At 32.0% G+C, this 20,185-nt stretch overlaps 1 long non-coding RNA gene and 1 pseudogene across 3 annotated transcripts in view; one reads left to right on the top strand and one right to left on the bottom strand.

Moving 5' to 3' along the window:
• The window catches only part of LOC143233234 (dual specificity tyrosine-phosphorylation-regulated kinase 1B-like), a 101,117-nt pseudogene that overhangs the window by 34,344 nt on the left and 46,588 nt on the right, over positions 1-20,185 (top strand). The window contains exons 3-4 of the transcript XR_013018045.1: positions 6,593-6,657; positions 14,008-14,144. The product of XR_013018045.1 is annotated as a dual specificity tyrosine-phosphorylation-regulated kinase 1B-like (transcript). The remainder of the gene's footprint in view (positions 1-6,592; positions 6,658-14,007; positions 14,145-20,185) is intronic.
• LOC143233235 (uncharacterized) lies at positions 4,053-12,927 on the bottom strand. 2 transcript variants are annotated; one of them, XR_013018047.1, is made up of 3 exons: positions 12,680-12,927; positions 7,295-7,502; positions 4,053-4,392 (listed from the first exon to the last, which is right to left on the bottom strand). It is a non-coding gene; the product is annotated as an uncharacterized LOC143233235 (long non-coding RNA). The 2 variants fall into 2 exon arrangements; XR_013018046.1 differs by having other exon boundaries at positions 4,053-4,320; positions 12,680-12,926.

The following is a 20,185-nucleotide window of genomic DNA, read 5'->3' as shown; positions in this document are numbered from 1 at the left end:
AGCCCTAAGAATAATCAGATCCAATACAATAGCGACTTGTAAAGTGGAACGTGAAATGGCGGAGTGTAAACAACAAAACCATCGTAGTTTTTAGCATGCTAAGACTGATATTCTGCTTTAAAAATATATAATTTTTACTAACGGGCATAAAAGTACCAGCTAAAGGGAATAAGTGAAGTTTCACACGTCTTTGATATCAGTGTGGATGTGATTTTTTCGTGCATATAATGTTTTCCATCCAATTAATATATAATTACAATTAAAAGTAGAATCTGTACCGTGTAGGGTTGGTACAATACTTGAGTAAATGGAGATAGCTACTTCCAGACTTGATGTTATATTCCTAAGGTAATAATCCGAAAAAAATGAAACGCTGTCTACAGCAGTTTAAAAGTTTGTATTTTAAATAAGAGAGAAAGTGAAATTAAATGTGAGTAGCAGACTGATAAAGTTTCAAGGGAAAACAAAATTGTATTTCAGGGAAATGAGTAGGTAAGGATGATATGGAGGGGCGGGCAAAAAGTGTTCCCCTGAAAATGTTAATATTTTATATCTTTTATTAGTTAAGAGAAAAATATGTAAAACTACTTTGAGAACGCACTGGACGATATCCGTTTAAATGTAATCTCAAATCCTAATTTTAACGCTGGTTTTCGTAAATTCCGTACATGTTTTTAGTTAAATTTTCTCATGAAATCTGTTGTGCACGAGCTGTAGTTCCATAGATATTCTTATTCACATTAACTTGCAAAGTGATCAAACAAGTTTCTCTGCAGCTGTGGAGTCGTTAAAAGAGATCTTAGAAATAAGAGAATTGATGTATGTTATGGAAAGGTCAGGTCAATCACCTGATATCAATGTGATTGAAAATTTATGGGCTGAGATTTGCCCCCAATGTATATTTACTCTTTTCCTATAAAATACCCTAAGTTACCAGATTGAAGGTATTGTCACCACTCGCATCTCCAGACACATGGTAACTAACGTGAGACAACAGGTTTATGTCAGTCACAGTGTTGAACTTTTAACATTTGCCCTAATTGTTTCCTAATTTAGGGGGACATTTTAAATTTTGAGGAAAGTACTTATAATTTTATCCTTCTCGGTTGATTAAAATTTCTGCAGTATACTTTCCTCGTTTGTTTACGTTTGTAATACGGCAACTAATAAATAATTTGTATAAACACAATCATTTATTTAATGTTATTTGAGGCCGAACTCACCCTAGATGCTAGCGCGTTGAATTGTGGATCTGAGGTTACGTATGTCACGCCCTGTTACATTCAAAAGATCACACGTCACATTTTGAGGTCGTGGGTGTATTGCAAAAGTGACGGTCAAATTCCATTGTTCGGTTTCACAAAAATAGTCCGAGCGTTGGCGGAGGGTGATGTTTATTAGCTGCCTTCCCTGTGCTATATCACTTCAAAAGTAGGGGTGGCTAATTCGGATAACCCTCCAGTAATTTTATGCAAACTTCAGAAACACACAGTTTAGATAATATGATACGCATTTTCTGTAAAAATCAGTAATTTAGGAACTACATTTCTCTTAGTAACTCGCTATTTCGAGTAATCTGGAATAGATGGCGCTGCACCCATAAAGCCGATTCAATTGGCTTTATGAGCACGCATATTTTCGACATCTTGGGTTAAGTAGAAAAAGCAAATAAAATATTATCTTCACCCAGCTGGTTCAGTTAATTGTTCTGTCTATACTTGATTTGAAACAGGCGCACATTAATATTTAGCATTGCATATTATACAACTCTCACGGTTTTTTTTTTTTTTATTAATCGAGAGCCTAATATAATTTCTGAAGATTTTGTTCCAACTCTTTAACATTGAAAAAACATAAGTTAACGAACCAGCCTTATGTGTTTGTCGGTTGTCTGCATTGTTCACCAGTAAGAGTCACATGCATTCATTAAATAAAATGAAATAGTTTTGTACATTGAGTAATTCATTACCCAGAATTTGCAATAATTTTGAATGTATCAATATGAAGTATTAGCTATTTATAGTTCTGGAACTATTAAAAAATACTAAACTAAGCAGTATTTAAAAACAAGCCAAAACTTGTCTTGTATTATAATTCTAAGAACTTGAAAGTGAAAGCAAAGTCTATATTAATGCATTGACTACACAATATTTCCTATATCCAGTCCCAATGAGGCCATTCATCAAACACCAATATACATATAATCATGGTATGTACGAATATCATCAAATATAAATATAAAATAATAACATCAGTCTATATTAATTCTTATTTTAGTATTGATAGGCACATTTTAAAACAAACCTATTATATTTAATTTAACATATTTATAGAATAAAAATACTTAAAAGCATACATTTGGATTTTAAAAAAATATGTATTACTATATAATTTATATAATCATTAATTATTTAGTAAATTACTATACAGCAATAAGTGTTTGGGGAACTACTTATAAATGAAGTGGTAAGTTAACAGTAGGTCTTCACATTTGTGACAAACATCTCATTAGACTTTTTTTTTTTTTTCAGCATTCTGGTAAGGTAATTCATTGTGATAATAACTGATTCTTATAGTGTTGACTTAATTATTGCATTAATTTTGTGATTTCTAGTAGCTAGCATTGCCAGACTGTGAATTAGAGATTGCATTGTACCATTATCACCAAAAATAATATAAGAACATACTCTTAAGTGTGTTTGGTTGATAAAAGTGACAGTGAATTTTCTCTTATTTGATCTGACAAGAGAGTCGATTTACTGAATTAGGTACCGTTGGGATTAGTGGAATACATCATCTAACAGGATTTGAAAGGGAAGTTAATGAGTCGCTCAAACACATTAGGATGAGTGGATATCATTTCAGGTCAAAGTGATCTTTAGTATTCATGGATTATGTTATGTAATGTTTTCACTAAACTCATAGTTTTTGATATTTATGATTCAAGTAGAAAGGGTTAGATGCTAATGTATTTTAAAATATTGATTGATGATAGTGACACAACTAATAAAATAACACCACCAATTAAGAGGGGGAACAGAGTAAGCTTTCATACAAAAAAAACCTAGACAGACAGACAGATCACAATACCTTTACTATAAAAGTGTCATCTCTCTTGCACTTAATGCAACATTACCTACATTTAAGTTCTTAGAATAAAGGAAATGTGCTCAGAAAATACACTAAGGATCTAAAACAAACCATGTTACAAAGAGGATATAAAGATACCGAAACCAACAAACAAATTTAAAAGGCTAGCAATAATAAGCACAGAGTAATTTGAAACTTTCAAATAGAATTCCTATTATTACCTATCAGCTTAAACTTGGAAACATTTCACAAATTCTGTAAAAACGTTTTCAACTCCTACGACTCAACAATCGTCTTAAACATATACTTCTTGAAGTTCCTGCTGTCTCCTTCCAAAAAAACAACTCTAAAAGACATCCTTGCTTACACAAAAGTGAATTACATCCCATCTAAAAATGATTGTCATCCATACAATAAAGCCCATTGTTAAACCTGCAAGTTTATAAAAACCACTGACTCATTTTCTGAGAAACATAATCAAAGAAACTTTCAAATATCTAAAGAAACTACTTGTGAAACAAAAAAAAAAACACCATTTATACAGTGTAAAAAGTGCAGTCACCAGTATATAGGACATACACAACTTTTAGAGAATGTATCAGCAACCATAAATCTTCTATCAACACTGAAAAAGATCTTTCTTTTGCTCAAGACTTTAACTAACCAGGTCATTCCATTTAACGTTGTTACTCTCATTGGCACTGAAATAGGATTCAAATCTAAAACACATAGATAAATAAAAGAAGCTTATTCTATTGCTAATCCAAACACTGTTCAATTAATCTAGATCCTGGATTCAATTATTTCTGTTCATTGGTTTCATCTTTTGCAGAAAAATAATTTTATTCTGTGCTTATTTTTCATGTAATATGAAAGCTGAATTTCGTAAAACTTACTGTTTGTGAAAGGTAATTTTTCATACCTGTTTTTTTAAATTGTTTAGTATAACATATCTTCTTCAATCAGTTTATAGGTGTCACCTTTATTTTACTTAAACACTTAAACCTAGTTTTAAATCTATACATATTTAGCTGTTTCTAAATTAAAATATCCCCAACAACTTTTCGCATATGCTTTCACCATCAGTTACAATGTACCGGAAATGAGATAGTTACAATAATACATAGAGAAATAAATATTTCCTGGGAAAACTGGATGGCCTTCATGATGTCACTAAACTCCTTTTCTATATATCACTTGTTCAATTACACTGCCACTCCCAGTTTGCACCTGAAGAAGAAAGGTCCACCTTTAGAAAGTGCTTGGGTTATAGGGTTGTTATTTCATTTCTCATTCTTGAACCTACATGTTTTTTTTAACATCATGAATGTAATATTTCGGTAATAACATTGAAATTTAACAGAACATAATTAAAACTATTTCACCTGTAATATATCCTATGAATTTAATCAGAATAAGAGATGAGTGTAATGTATTACTTCATTAAATACCTTGGTACAGTATCTACCATTTTAAATTTTAGAACATAAGTCACAGCTGTTAGGTTGAACAAGTGTTGGAAAATAAATGTCTTAGAACTTAAACATGTATTAAATTAATCAAATGGTGGCAAGAGTGTCATGAAAACAAATCCTGCATGTTAATGTGCACATAATTAACATTTAAAAGTAAATTTAGGTGCATGAATGACCTTTGACTACTTTCATTGGGCTCCAAATAAAAATTAGTCAGTATATTAGTATGGTTGTTTTATTACCACAGGTGTATGTTTTTATATTATTATATTAATGTAGTTGTTTTGTTACCATGGGTATATTTGTTTTTATATTATTTATGCTAATGGTGGAAGCACCACCTAAACCAAGACTTGAGTATTGATAATTTTCTCCTGTTGTCACCTAGGAGGGAGTTTGGCTGTGCAATTTGTGTTAATGTGTGTTTGTGTATACACACACAAGAGATAGTGTACCACAACAAATTTGAATGTGCAAACAGGCAGTTCATGTGACATAATCACAACAGGTATAAAGTTGCAACTGAATGGCATACATCTTATCAGAATTGCATTTTGGCAATGGTTTTACATAGATAGTATGATACCACCAAAGAATTATTATTTTGGGAAGACTATGTAGTAACAGTTTTTGAGACACAAAATTTTCTTACTTTGAAATGGAAGCTAGAGGAGGACTGAACTTGGCAACATGGACTATAACAATATTGTGGATCTCAAACATCATTTTAATATAACCTACTCAACCTTTATATTCTTTGGGTTTTTGAATATATGCAATGATAGAATGGAACCTTTTATATCTACCCTAATCAATTCCTATCACGATAAAAATATATTTAGCGTACCACTGGAATAGAAATACTAAGTCTAATAGGCTAGTTGATACATGTCCTTTTTGTTGACAGTTTAAGTATGGTATGGATATGTAGGAAGGTTGATTGATATCTTGCAACTAAGTTGCTTCTTTTGGGTTTTTGTTGTTCTGATACAAAACTATTATTGCTATACCAATAGTTTGCTTCAAAAGTTTTTTTAGGCAGCAGTTACCCAAAGCATGTGTTGAAAAATTCTGTTACTAAAGTTTTTATTGCATGAGGACATGAATTATACTGTATATGACTTAATATTATTTAGGTATTGACCTACATAGATAGATACATTTTGTTACATTGGTGTATATTAAAAATTTGAAACCCACTTTTTATCACTATAACAATGGTACACACCTGTATTTGTTGGTTTTTTCCCTATGCTTTTATGTGAATATTAAATACTATACATATATGCATATAAAACACAATAGACTTGAAACATGTTTCAGGCACATTGTAATTTATTGTTGTGAACTGTGAATATAGTTTTGTATATAGTGAAAAATGAGAGAAATATATTCCTAGCTATTTCAGTATATTATATCTAACTGTATATATAGTGAAATTAAATAATTACATCCTAGCGAAGCCAAATAAGTAAAAATCACGAGGAAGGACTGCATTAAAAACAGCAAATCCCAACCTACATTGTAACTTGTATCCTAGGTTCTTTTTTAAAATATCCAGCATATTTTATTCAATTTTAATGCATTTTGTTTAAGGCTTAAAAATTTATGGTTATAATAAATAAATAAATATATATACACACACACACACATTAACTTTTGCATATGTTTTTGTAAACATCAGTATAAAATATGTAAACCACATTATTATAGATAAAGTGGTTAATTTTCTAGATTATTTTTTTATTAACTGTGATGTTAATAATCTCTTCAAAAATGTAATAGTAAATATTAATTTTGTAGAATATATCAGTGAAAAATGTTAACTCAAATATTTATAATAATTCACTGTATATTGAGTGAATTTTAAACTTATAGATTAAAATGGTTCTGCTCTTTGTCAAATGTAAACCTTGTTATTAAAGAATGACTTTTAATACCATGTCCTGATTGAGACAATAGAATTTAGATCCCATGAAGAGCCTAGCCATTCAGTTTTTGCAAAATTATTTTTTTTTTTTTTGCAGATCATGACTGGATGTTGGAGCTAATTCTCGCTGCTGTCCTCGGTTGTATATCATTTCAAATTGTCGTAAGTTTGGACTTTTGATTTAATAAGAGGACATAATATTGCAACATCATTTTATGAATAATGAAACACAATTCAAAATAATGCCAGTAAACATTTTTATAATTGAATTTCTTTCTATACCTCTAACTCAAAATTAATTGTGTGTGTGTAATGTTGTATATGTAACAATATTTCATACATACAACATTATGTATGTATCTAGTTGATTGGTAAGATAAAAGATAGTCTTACTAGTAAATACAGCACATCCAACTTCGGACAACATGGTAGGATTGAGTATTTGACCAATCAAAATGGTTGTAGTCATTTCACTGGTCAGACACAAATGGCTATCATGTAATAGTTTTGATAGCCCACGAAATACCAGCAAGCATTAGAAAAATCTGCTTTTTATTTACCTTTATTATAATACACTGAAAAGTTTCAGATGTTGTTTTGGCTTTTCTTAAATTTCAAACTATTATTTATAAAATGATGTTTAAAACTGTCATAATATTATCTTATTTATAGATTCAATATTTCATCATCTTACCCAAACTTCAAGCTCATTGCAGTTACTACAGTTAACTGTATGTTAAATTTATTTGTAATGTACCTTGCTAAACAGTATTTAGAGACCAAAGAAATGAGAACTTACCCTCTTCCTCACAAGTTTCTTCTTCCATTGTCATTTGCTTTACAAAAAAAACCTTATGTTCTTCAGGAAAATAGTGTATCAGATCATTTTCATCAACTAGAGATTGAGGTTAATGGGGGAAGTCTGTAGAATCCACAGATTTTGTAACTAAATGCAGAGATTTCTCTGGCTTGTATAAAGTCAGAGTCCAAAAATGAGAATTTTGTCACTGAAAGCCAATATAGTTATTTCATTATGCTGAAAGTGGCATTTATAAAACAAGTGTAAGAAGGTGAAATTAACAACTTGTCATTTTATCAGTACAGTAAACAGGCACCATGTTTTAACATCAAATAGAAAAAAAAGGCTAAACACCATATTTCGTTCCAAGCAGATGTAAAACAATTGCAAAATATGATCTTGAAGTCTTGTATGGCCACTAATGATGGACTGTTTCTTGCTTTAAACTTAGCTAACTATGAGAATACTGTTGGTTATCAATATTTTGAAAGTGACCATTAGTCATAAAAGATCATATATATAATCTAATTCCTCATCCTTCAGGTCCTTCTTTTGTAATGTAGATTGACCAGGCTTGTTATGTTGTTTGTCTATCTATTTTTGGCTGCAGCAAATGAACTGTTTTCTGCTTACTTGTGTATATTAAATTATTCATTGCATCAGACATTATGGGTGGGAATATTTCTATTTAAGTTTATTTTTTTACATGATATAAAGGCGAAGGATCTGAAATTTTCAATTCTACATCAAGAATAAATCATTTTGGGTTACATAGTAACAATGAATCATGGGAGTGACAGCACAAGTAGCACTGTCTTTGGCTTGTTGCTTCTCTTAAATATGTTCTTTTCATGCAGAGAAATATAGGGCAAGACTAATTTTTATTTCATTAATGATCAGCACATATCACTGAACAGCACTTGTACCAAACCACAACTGTTTGATGGCAAAATGAAAGTATTTACAATTCTCTATGATATTTTGATAGTTCAGTAACATAATTTTCATACAGAACTCTCCCTTCACTGCTTAAAGGTTGATACAGCATATTTAGTTTCATTAAAACTCTTTCATCCACATAAAGTAACAATTTCTTATCTTCATTTGCTAATAGAACACTATATATATCTTTTTTATATGGAATAGTTTAGCAAACAAACCCAGTAGAATTTTCTATCCTTCATACCACGGTTCTGGAAAGATTGTAATATTTCAGGCAAAATAAGAAAACGGCTGTACATACAAACCTAATCAATCAAAATATTCTAGTTCAAAGATCAATCAACATCAAGCTCACACCCAGTTGTGTTTCAACACTTTTTGTACTTTAGTATTTATCACTCTGTATGTACCTGTATGTAAAAACATGTACCCTTATATGCAGTTAAGATTTATCTGTTTTCAAAAAAGTTAATACCATAAAACACATAATAGTTACAAAGAGTGAAAAGTCTCGGGCAAGTACTGTGCTTTATCACATTATAGCACCAAGTAACTTTTGTTAAGCCTTCCAAGGCCAACTCTGTTGACTGAAGAGTCATGAATTAAGTGGCATTTATAGAGCTGAGGAATTGGTCTTGTTTTGCATGTTTTATATGGGATTCTGGATTGAAAAATGCATTTTATTTCCTCTGAGAAACAGTACAAAGCTGAACGTGGTGTGGTGGGCAGTTCAGATTCCAGACAACGTAAGGAAGTCAAAACAATTCAGAATTTAAGAAAACAACAACAAGGAAAGATGTGGTTGGGAAACAACTCAACTTACAGACTGAGGGTTAAATCAAAATATATGAATTTGACAAGTATTATTGCATTCACTTAAGATATATTCCATTCTCATTAAATCATTAACATCAAGTGTCAGTCAGGACAGCAAGACTTTAAGAGAAATTTCAGGTGAGAGAGTATCTCAGTAAATAAAGTTATTGCAATTTCAACAAGATGTATGGTTTCAGAAATTTATCTAGAAAGCAACGGCATACTTAGGTCTATGAACATATTATGAGAAGATATTCTCCCATACACTGCACAACCCAACTACAAAAAGAGCCAAAAGTACCATTTCATTAAACAACATTAACCTATTAAGCATACCAATAAAAGCAAACAGTGAAACTTATTTATAGCCAACTAGTAGTTTTTTTTTTAAAATGGGGTTCAAGTTGTGACACCTCAGATGAGCCCCTGGACATAAAAGGTATCACTTTTAAATATCTTCACAACTGGTGCATTCAATTATTTGTAAGGACTGAATAACATTATATTGATATCATATGCCTCCACAAGTGGATCTTTTGTGATAAACTACCCAGTTCACTTTAAGTTGTGGATAATATGGGAACAAATTGTAATCTTCTGGTTAGTACAGATAATAAATATTTACATAATGCAAGGTTTTTTTTTAATATTTTGCAATACAAATTTAAAACTATAAAACATTTTTTATCCTACACTCTAGTAAAATAAAGTTATTTTGTGTCATCTTTATATCAAAAATTTGGAGATAAAATTACTTAAAACCACACACTTTTCATATAAAATCCTTTATTTGCATATCAGTTATTACAGATGATTGATTTATATTTCAATCAAATTATATAAGTAAGGTTGTTTTAGTTTAATTTATTGAAACTTGCAACTTCTAGACTGACTGTATCCTACATCTCAAACATTTAAATTGCTTGAAAGTAATTCACTTTCCATTGTATATTAATTAGTGAGATTTTCTGCCTTTTGTGCTTTAAGGAGTTGTGTATATGTACAGACATTAAAAGTTTCTTTGATTTAAAGTACAGATTTATAAAGGTTTAAAAGATGGAAGTAGAACATTTCATAACATTAAAAATTTTGGCAAAATAGAAACCATTTTTCTAAATTGTAAATAATTATTAAATAGATTTATCTTTTAACAAAAACACATATGATGTAACTTGTACAATAAAACAATAGTACTATACTAGAAATATTGAAACCTTATCAGTTAAGTCTTTCCATTCATATGGTGGTTCAGTGTACTTTCCACCCGTCATTAATAGGGCATGTCCTTATTCTTAAAATTATCTTTATACCCACCTAACTGTATGTGTATTTAAGAATAATTTGTGAGAAGTTTTAAGCTTCATTAAACTATACAGAAAAAAATGAAATACAGAGACAACATCACTATATGCATAAGGGAGTAGGTTTAGAGATAATACTGAGAATTGCAAAAGGGAAACTATTCAGGGAAATGGATCTGTCATCCATCAAAGCCTCCAGGCAGCAGTGTTTATTTGTTAGGTTTTGTTTATAGAATACTAATACTGTCACCCTGTACCCAGGTTTTGCAAGTCTACTTAGAACTGGTGTCTCTTACTGGATAAGTTGATTGGTTTGTCATACTCTAGCACACCATTTGACTCAAGGTGTCTTTTGTATTAGAGGTGATTGGTGGGAACGGAGTTATGGAATAGGTTTAACCTATTTAACCTGGTTAAGTCAGTTGGTTTGTCATTTTTTTATCACACCATTTGGTTGAAGGTATATTTTGTACTAGTTTAGTTGAAACTGAGTTATGGAATAGGTTTAACCTTGCAGTCATTGAGACATTCTACACAATCACCTTAGTTATGGAATAGATTTAACCTTTCAGTCATTGAGACATTCTACACAATCACCTTAGTTATGGAATAGGTTTTACCTTGCAGTCATTGAGACATTCTACACAATCACCTTAGTTATGGAATAGGTTTTACCTTGCAGTCATTGAGACATTCTACACAATCACCTTAGTTATGGAATAGGTTTAACCTTGCAGTCATTGAGACATTCTACACAATCACTTTAGTTATGGAATAGGTTTTACCTTGCAGTCATTGAGACATTCTACACAATCACTTTAGTTATGGAATAGGTTTAACCTTGCAGTCATTGAGACATTCTACACAATCACCTTAGTTATGGAATAGGTTTAACCTTGCAGTCATTGAGACATTCTACACAATCACCTTAGTTATGGAATAGGTTTAACCTTGCAGTCATTGAGACATTCTACACAATCACTTTAGTTATGGAATAGGTTTTACCTTGCCGTCATTGAGACATTCTACACAATTACCTTAGTTATGGAATAGGTTTAACCTTGCAGTCATTGAGACATTCTACACAATCACCTTAGTTATGGAATAGGTTTTACCTTGCAGTCATTGAGACATTCTACACAATCACCTTAGTTATGGAATAGGTTTAACCTTTCAGTCATTGAGACATTCTACACAATCTCCTTATCCTCATTTGATGATCCAGTCCGTGAGGTTTGATAACGATTATATTGCTTGTAGCACTTTTTTTCTGAGCAAGAACCTAAAATTCAAATGTACACACGCTCGTAAAGAAATAAGGTTACCATTTGAACAAGGCAGAATAAGGTTACACAAACACACAATTCTGTACTAACTTAACATCTCCAGAAAATATAAACAATAAGGGGTGTTTATTGACATTAACTGATATATGTTCTGTATATTGTTTCTAATATTGTAACGATAAACTACAAAAAGTCAGCTAACCAATTCTTTGTTAATATATTGAAAGAATATTAAACTGTAAAGAGTTCATATTGACGCTGTATGTATTATCTCTATCGGTTCTTATGGTAATTTTGAAACCAGGAATGCAAAATACAACATAAAATGACCTGTAAACCCAATTTTTGAAACATTTCAAACACAAATACAGATAAGATTTCGCCATTAAAAATATGTTTTCTAATAATTGAAATGTTTTGTGTAAGATATATAACTCCAACTGAAATACAATGGTAGTTCCACCAATTAATTCCAAACTTAGAGATAAAAATCCACACTTCATAGTGGTATTCATTAATACTTGATGACTGTAGTGGTCATTTTAGGGTTGTTGTGAAGGTTCAATTATAAACAAAATGAATATTTGAATTATTTTACTTATTATCGTTTAATATAAGAAATATATGTTACATTTTGTACATTCACGTGCTTGCTAAATGTCATGTGACAAATCGTGATTAGGTCAAAAATGTATAAATTAAATGAACTTTCATGGGTTATTTGTCATTAAGCACAAAACCACACAATGGGCTATCTATACTGTATCCACCATGTGTATCGAAACCCAGTTTTCAGCGTTATAAGCTCACAAACATACCAGTCAGCCACTAAGGTTCGTAAACTTTGATAGATGGACTTGCACATAAATCGGAAAATTATTAAAAGAGCACCATCGCAAATTACGCCCTGCGAATTTTCACCGACAACAGTTATCTTATACTACATATACACCCTGTCCTTTTTAGTTTTACAGCCTATAGAAAAGTATAGTGTAGAAACTTGGCTATGTAAGAAAAACGGTTTATATATTCTTTCTTACCTGAAAATATGCCCATTAAAACGTCACCACAAATACATTCTAAACAGCAACTCGTGTAGTAAAACTATCTTTTTTTTTAAGAAGAGGACCATACAGCACGGAAATTTGCCCAGACGTTTTACTTCCATTTCTTGTCTAAAAACTGTTCTATTCTAAGTCGGTAAGTCTATCATCCGAATCTCGCAAGTACACAGGTGGAATAAGCTACACTCAGCGCAGTTCATATCTTCCACTAGGTTTCATTGAAATATTTGCATGTTGCGCCCTCTAGTAACGCATGTATTGCTGGCTACCTTTGACCTGTCGCCAGCAATGCGGGAAGCCAATAGGCAGACGCGTTTCAATGATTGTCTGGACCGCAACGAAGCACGGCCGCTAGGCTCCGCCCCTAGTATGTTTGAATCTGGGTAAGCTATCCTAGTTCGACAAGTCTTCGCTCCGACTGAGGTCCTTGTGTCGAAGAACGGTAAAAAAAAACTCGCTAGTTTCCGCGTTTTTATCATTTTCTCAAGTTAATGAGTGTCTTCCAATGAATTTTTGATTTTAGGACTGTTTTAAAGAAGTGTTTTCAACGAGAAAAATATTTTTCACGACGAACAAGTGTACGACCTCGCTCGTTGTACGTGTACCCCAGACTGTTAGTTGAGACGCAAACGGCGACGTCCATGTTTACATGGCGGCTAGAAATGCAATGGTAGCATCAGCTGTGATCAGCTGTGGGTGAGAGTTGGTGAACCATACGGGAGAGCTCGCTTTTGATTTTCTTGAACCCATAAAAGGAATATCGTAAGATATTTTACAAAGGCTGATAGGAATTTATTGTCGACGTCATTCTGAATAAAACAGGTATTGTCTTCCATCTGTATTTAGAAATTACGATATAGAAACCTAGGTGACGACATCGCTGTTCTTTCAGGTTCACTCAACGTAGCAAGTTGGTGCAGGATCCAGTCGAATTCGGAAATTTCAGATAGCTGTATTTATTTAAACAGAATACGCTACTGGTGAATTTATTTTACCGGAGGTGTTTACGTCAGGAAATACCCTGCAGTAGTTTTCCTTAGCTAGTTTTGTGCCTGAGATCACCAGCCACCTAGACAGCCTGTACGATGTTTTGAGTAGGATCGATCGATACATAGACGTTCATCTAGGGTTTGGGGTAATAGTTGTGAGGTTAGTGGCACAAATTATTTTGTGTCAGTGAAAAGGCGTTAAAAGTTATTGAAGGAAGTTATATGATTTTTTTCTTAATGTTGTGGGGTTATTATCGTATCTAGTGGACAGATACACTGATGTATGGCCTTCTAATCTTGCATGGTGCTTTTTAGTGGTAAGGGGGCGACCACCGAGGGAAGCAGAGGGCACATGGACGCCCATGACAACCCGGTTCTTCTGGTCCAACAGGCGGGCGACTGGACGAAGGACGAGCAACAACTTCTCTACCTTGATTCGTCACGAATGAAACGTGAGTTGAAACTTATAGTCAATTAAAATTGTACGTATTCCTGAACTTGTTAGGTTTGTTGGAATTTTCACTTTAAAGTAAAATTTATTGTGTAACATAGTAAAGTTTAGTATTACCAATGGTACTACTCATTTTCATGGATATTATTGTTACAGTAGTGTCTCATATATTTATTTCTTTTATAAGTATTCCATTAAAAGTTGAAGTTTTTTTTTTTTTTTTGTTCATAATTAATGCCTGAATTGTGTGTCCTAATTTATTTTGTGTGGAGTTATGTACAACATGCACATTATAGGAAATTTAGTGTTCTAGTAGGGGGAAGGTATATTTAAAATAAGTGGCAAATACCATTTGTATTTTCTTCACACTGTCAGACACATTTTAGTGAGAGTCAAAATAATTGTGTACTAAACAACTGTAGTCATTTAAACAAAGTAGTTGTGTCACATACAAGTAGCTTTTTCCTTGTACTTTTTTTTTAATCTCTCAATTAAAATAAAACAAAGTATGGGTTCCACCATTTAGAGTATGGATTAGTCAAGGCTTCAGTGCTGTGTTAATATTTGTATATAAGTAGTGTACGCTGCCCGTGTTTTTAGGCTTACAGGTGATCAGGGTGCTGATAGTTACACTTATTACAAAGAAATGAAAATATTAGATACTTGTTTTTCATGCAGCATAAAGTTCCCATTCCATTAAACTATCCTCCTGTTTCAACCTCATGAGATGTTTTGTATCACACAAGTTACATATATTGCCTGCAGCGTGATATGTATTTGTCAACTTCTTGAAGAATATAAAATTTGGAAGAAAAAAAGACTTTCAATTTTTAATTTTGTTATGAATTTCCTTAAACTACGTCTGCAAAACCAGTGAAAAAAAATGTGTATGGCTGTAAAAGCAGGGTATATATACTTAAGAAAGCCAGAAATTAAAGATGTCTGTAAATAAGTTGTACTTGAGTATTGTTTACAGCAGTTTAATTAGTAATATATTATTTTTTTTACATTTCTTGGGATGATTGGGTTAATATATTGACCATAATATTTTCAGTGGTAACTCAATCTGTTTCCATGTTTTGATCTTGTATATGGATTGTAAAACAAAACATTTTTATGCTAAATACTTCAGTGTGTGTAGAATCAGAGGATGATGGTGGCTGTTGTATGGTTACCAAGACTTCATTTTTGTCATATTTTGTATCCCTTTTTTTACTTTACTAACACCATGCTGAAGATATTTGTTTAGTCGCAGAAAGTTACTATAGAATTTTAAACTTCTAATTTGCCATCTCATAAAAGCTTCTTCAAATTTATATTAATAAGAATTCTTCTGTGATGGAGTGAACGTGTACCCATAGATCCTTTCATAATAAACCTTTACATACCCTTAATAAGGACTCGATTATATGAAATTAGCAATTTTTTTACTGAAACTCAAAACAGCTCATGAGTTTCAAACAGTAAATTTAAAAATTTTATGCCACTGTTGGAAAGCATTGCAGAATTTTGAAGTGACTTATCTACAGGGGCTGTTGTTTGCTTGTAATAGACATTATCTGCATTTTCATAAACCTGTACAAATTTATGTTTGTAGAGCTTTTATTTACCTTTGATAAGATTGTTGTAGAAGTCTTCACATTGTTAAAGTCACAGTTTGAGCCAAGGTATTTGTCATAATTTGAAAAAAAAACTTCCCATTCAAATGTTTAAAGAAGTGAAGACATGGAGGCATACCTCCTGTACAATTTTGAAACATAGATGATCTGGAATGCATTCTGAAACATTCCTGTTAGAGATGAAGTAAAAATTTATTTCCATTGTTTTTACATTTCATCTGTCTAAAAATCTTTCTAAAAAGGAAGTAAAATGACAAAACTGTGAATTTTGTATTTGCACATCTCTGTAACTATCTGTTTTCACTACTGTGAGAATAAAAACAAGTTGTAGGATACTAGTGACATGCTTGTGGTCAGGACAGGATTCATGTTCTAATTTGAAAAATATCATCTGTTGCTGTTGTTCCAGAAATTAAGTCTAATTTCAATTTCACTTTGAAATTAAAATTTATCATGATCGTGGTGTGAATACTGCCAAACACCAGGAATGTTGAAACACCTACAGTAAAAACTTATTGGCATTGATGCTTGTAAACAATACATGAGGAAGCAACAGAAAGGATAAAAAACTTTATTAAAGGGTAAAGGGCAAAGATATTTCCTGTGTTGCAGACAAACATGTACAGAAATTAATATCATATTTTTCTCCATTGATACATACAATTGCACATCCAAGAAACTTGTGAATAAGTTACTGGCTATGAGGCAGCTGTTAACATTAAAACATGTCAAAACTCTAGAAAATATTAAACCTAATGCATATGATAAAAATCAGCAGTTTAATTTAATAAAATTTTCTCTCTGACACCAATGGATTATTTTAAAGCACCACACTTTATAGACATTAAAAGACAACTGATGAATTATCTATCCAAAGCTCTCAATAGCCAATAATGTCAGAATACATTTTCTGTCAAACTCCATTATGTCTTACCATGGTTAAAAATAACTTTGTCATGAGTGTTACTTGTCATCTTTGCAGGTTTGCTTCCTGTTTATCAGCCAGGCTGGTTTGTTATCATAAGATTTGATATCTTTGTGATTAGTTATTTTATCAAAGTCATAGTCTGCTAAACACAAAATTAAATTTGTTTATATATGAAGTGTGTAAAATTTTACCTTTTCTTACACCTGCAGGGGTGGATCCAGGATTTTCTGAGGTCCAGCATTTATTAATCTGTAATTGCTATCATAAGATAGTGAAATTACTGATCAATAATACCAGTGGCTTAAGGGAACTCAGTAGTTGTCTCTCTCCTTGTCTATATTTCCAAAGATTTGTAAAAGAAATAGGGAGTTTCAGCCCCCCTTCCAAAAAAAAAAAAAATCTGCCACTGACATGGGATATTTGATTTTTAATGTTATTAGGAACTGATGAAAAATTGTAAAGTTGCATTTTTGAGCTTCCATTGTTATGAAGTAACATTGTTTATTAATAACTTTTAAAGGAGGACATGTTGAAATTCTTTATATTAATACAAATAAATAAATTAGCTGTCTTTGATATGTAATGTCATTATTTTTACATATACAGTTGCCCTACTTTATGCTAATTATAGTGTAAACAGTGTAAGTAAACTGAGAACTAGAAAACCAAGAGTATAATTTGACACATACTTCTCCAGAATTATCAGGATAAACTGTTTTTAACGCACAATATTTACATACAACATGTTCATTATTGTTGATGGACATACAGAATTATGCTGAAATAAATATTTTCTTCAGTGGAAATTCTCATATCAGCTGCATCTTAAAGATACACAGTCATGATAGACTGTGTAATAATGTTTGCAGTTGTCACTTTTAAATTCAAACAACATATGTTAACCATATATTCTTTAGTAAGGTTTTCTTAATGGAGACATCTATCAAAGAAGTTTTTAGGGCAACCTTTGGAACTGCTACTGTGGTCTGTTAGCTAGACTAGGGAACTTTACATTGTATCCCAACAATCTTATGTTAATTATATAGACACAGTAATAAAAAGAGAAATCCTGTAACTATGATTGTTAAAAAAAATTAAAATATTTATTATTGAAACAAATATAAAACAAGTTATATTTGTAAAAAAGAAAATATTCCTTATTAAATAGTAGTTCATTTTAAAACCTATAGTACTGTACACGTAAAGCAGGAATTGTTGACACATGCTTTTCACTACTAATTGGTAATATGTAACTCCTTTTATATATATTACATATACCACCTAGTTTTTACTGCTGTTATAACACCTTTTAGATTTGTAGAAAACTACTGATAGCTTACTTTCCCACAAATTTAAAAATTTAAATTATTATAACATCAACATTCAACTGTAAAAAATAAACTTTATTTATACGTTACTTGGTAGCTGTAAAATTAAACAGTGAATTATAGAAATGCGTTTAAAGCATTTAGTGGAAGAAAGTATATCTTAGGAACTTACACAAGTAGTGGTTTTCACTCATCATCACCAGATATTTGTAAAGACAAAACCAACCTGTTGACTGGATAAATATGGTAACTTAACAGCTCATTTTTTGCGTCAGTCGGTTAAACTTTAACGCGTGATATTTCATGGAAAGACAACATTGTTGTTTTATCTATATGTAGAATGTTTTAGTGTATATTATCAAACTCTCGAGAATAAAAACAAGAATTCCGTGTTAAAATTATTCATGTGTTGTACTCTAATTGAAGGATATAAAACTGAGAAAAATTTAAGGTGTTCAGAATTATTTTCGTGAATATTTATATCCGTAGGACTGTTTTCGGTTTTATTTCTATATGATTGGGTTCACTCCCTTTAATAAAAATACTATATAAAGTCTTACCTATCTTGGAATCATAGAACATAAAACACGGCCATAACGAAAGAGAATATAAGTAGTGGATAAGACCAGGAAATGGGTGACATTCAATGAATTTATTTTCCTGATTTTCAAAGTTTTATTTCAGAAACACTATTCTGAATTTTGTCAGGATTTACATAGAAATGGGTTTAACTTCGAAATTAAATATACGTTTTGATTTGTAGACAGCAGTTGTTAAGTCCGAAACGCGCATGCTCGTCTTTTTTTTTTTTTTTCAGCTTTGTGGTATAAACAGGAAGTGGCCTACCATTGAGGTTTCACAGCTGGGCTGACTTAGGTTTTCATAATCGTTGTAGCAATACGTTTGGTTTTTTGAGTGCTAAACCATTAACGGTTTTGTTGTTGTTTTAACTATTGCTTTCGCTTGGATTATAATTTTTGTTACTTTTTTCACAGGATGTGTTAAAATTATAAATGACATAGAGTTCATAAATTTCTCTTGTATTTTCCTTAAATAATTTTGGAGCTTTCGATATCAGTGTGGTTAAACCAGTGATAAAATGTGTGAAAAGGATACGCGTAGGCGTAAATTGGTATTCATCGACTGGGTCGTTGCGTGATTTGGGTGCGTGACATGGTTAGGGCTTTTGGTGGTAGGCTGTGTGTGTGTCTGTTCAGAAACTGAGGGCTGTACTTAGGCGTCGACTGACGGTAAGGCCAGTGAGTCAGTCGGGTGTCTTGTGAAGGCGCGACGCTACGTAGATGTCGGCTGCCATAAACGGTTCTTGTACTTTGCAGGAAGTGACATGTTGTCTGCGGTACACGTCACTTCCTGTCAGTCCTAGTGCGAAGGTGTTAGCTCTTGCTAGTGTAAATCCTTAGTCCCAAGAATAAATAAACGTTTTAGGATTATTTATTGAACTTTGAAAGATTTTGTATTACATACTAACTTCTAGGAGGAGCTGCTAACATTCCACAGTAATAATTACAATTAATTATAAGTAGTTTCAATTATTAATAATGGTAAGAAGTACTCTGTGCTTCTGCTCTAGGTTGGGTCTTCATAGTAAACTTATTCTAGTCCAGTATAATTGTCACGTGTTACGTAAAACACAAGTAATATTGTTGCATACTCGTTGTAAGATCATTGTTGTTTTCAGTAAACTATTTGATTCCAAAATTAGGTCATAGATTTTATTAAAACAGAAGCTGTCTTTTGATGAACATTTTGTCTTTTCGAGATGTAGTACCCATTGTATTTGCATGTTCGTTTACACAAGAGGCCCAAGGTCGTTCATAGACCCATCAACTGCTTCTTATACCAATTACAGTAAATTGCATGTCAGTAAACAATAATTAATGCGAATGTTAAGAAAATATCACATGAAATAAACCGACCACGTGTACCTATTTAAAATATGCGTAATTATATACGCACGCTTACATGTACATCACTGATATTATGAATTACCCACGTGAACGTTTATGGAGAGTCGACCAGCTGAAGCGAAGTCGCGTGCCCTGTAGCTATATTAGATTCACCATTCTCCACCTTTTCCAGACGGGGGGATGGGGGGTGAGAAGGGATAAAAATAGGTTTTGGTGAACAGATAATGAATGAAGAAACA

This window comes from Tachypleus tridentatus, chromosome 12 (genome assembly GCF_004210375.1).
Source record: "Tachypleus tridentatus isolate NWPU-2018 chromosome 12, ASM421037v1, whole genome shotgun sequence".
Classification (NCBI taxonomy): domain Eukaryota; kingdom Metazoa; phylum Arthropoda; class Merostomata; order Xiphosura; family Limulidae; genus Tachypleus; species Tachypleus tridentatus.
This window is presented reverse-complemented; position numbering and strand designations above follow the sequence as displayed.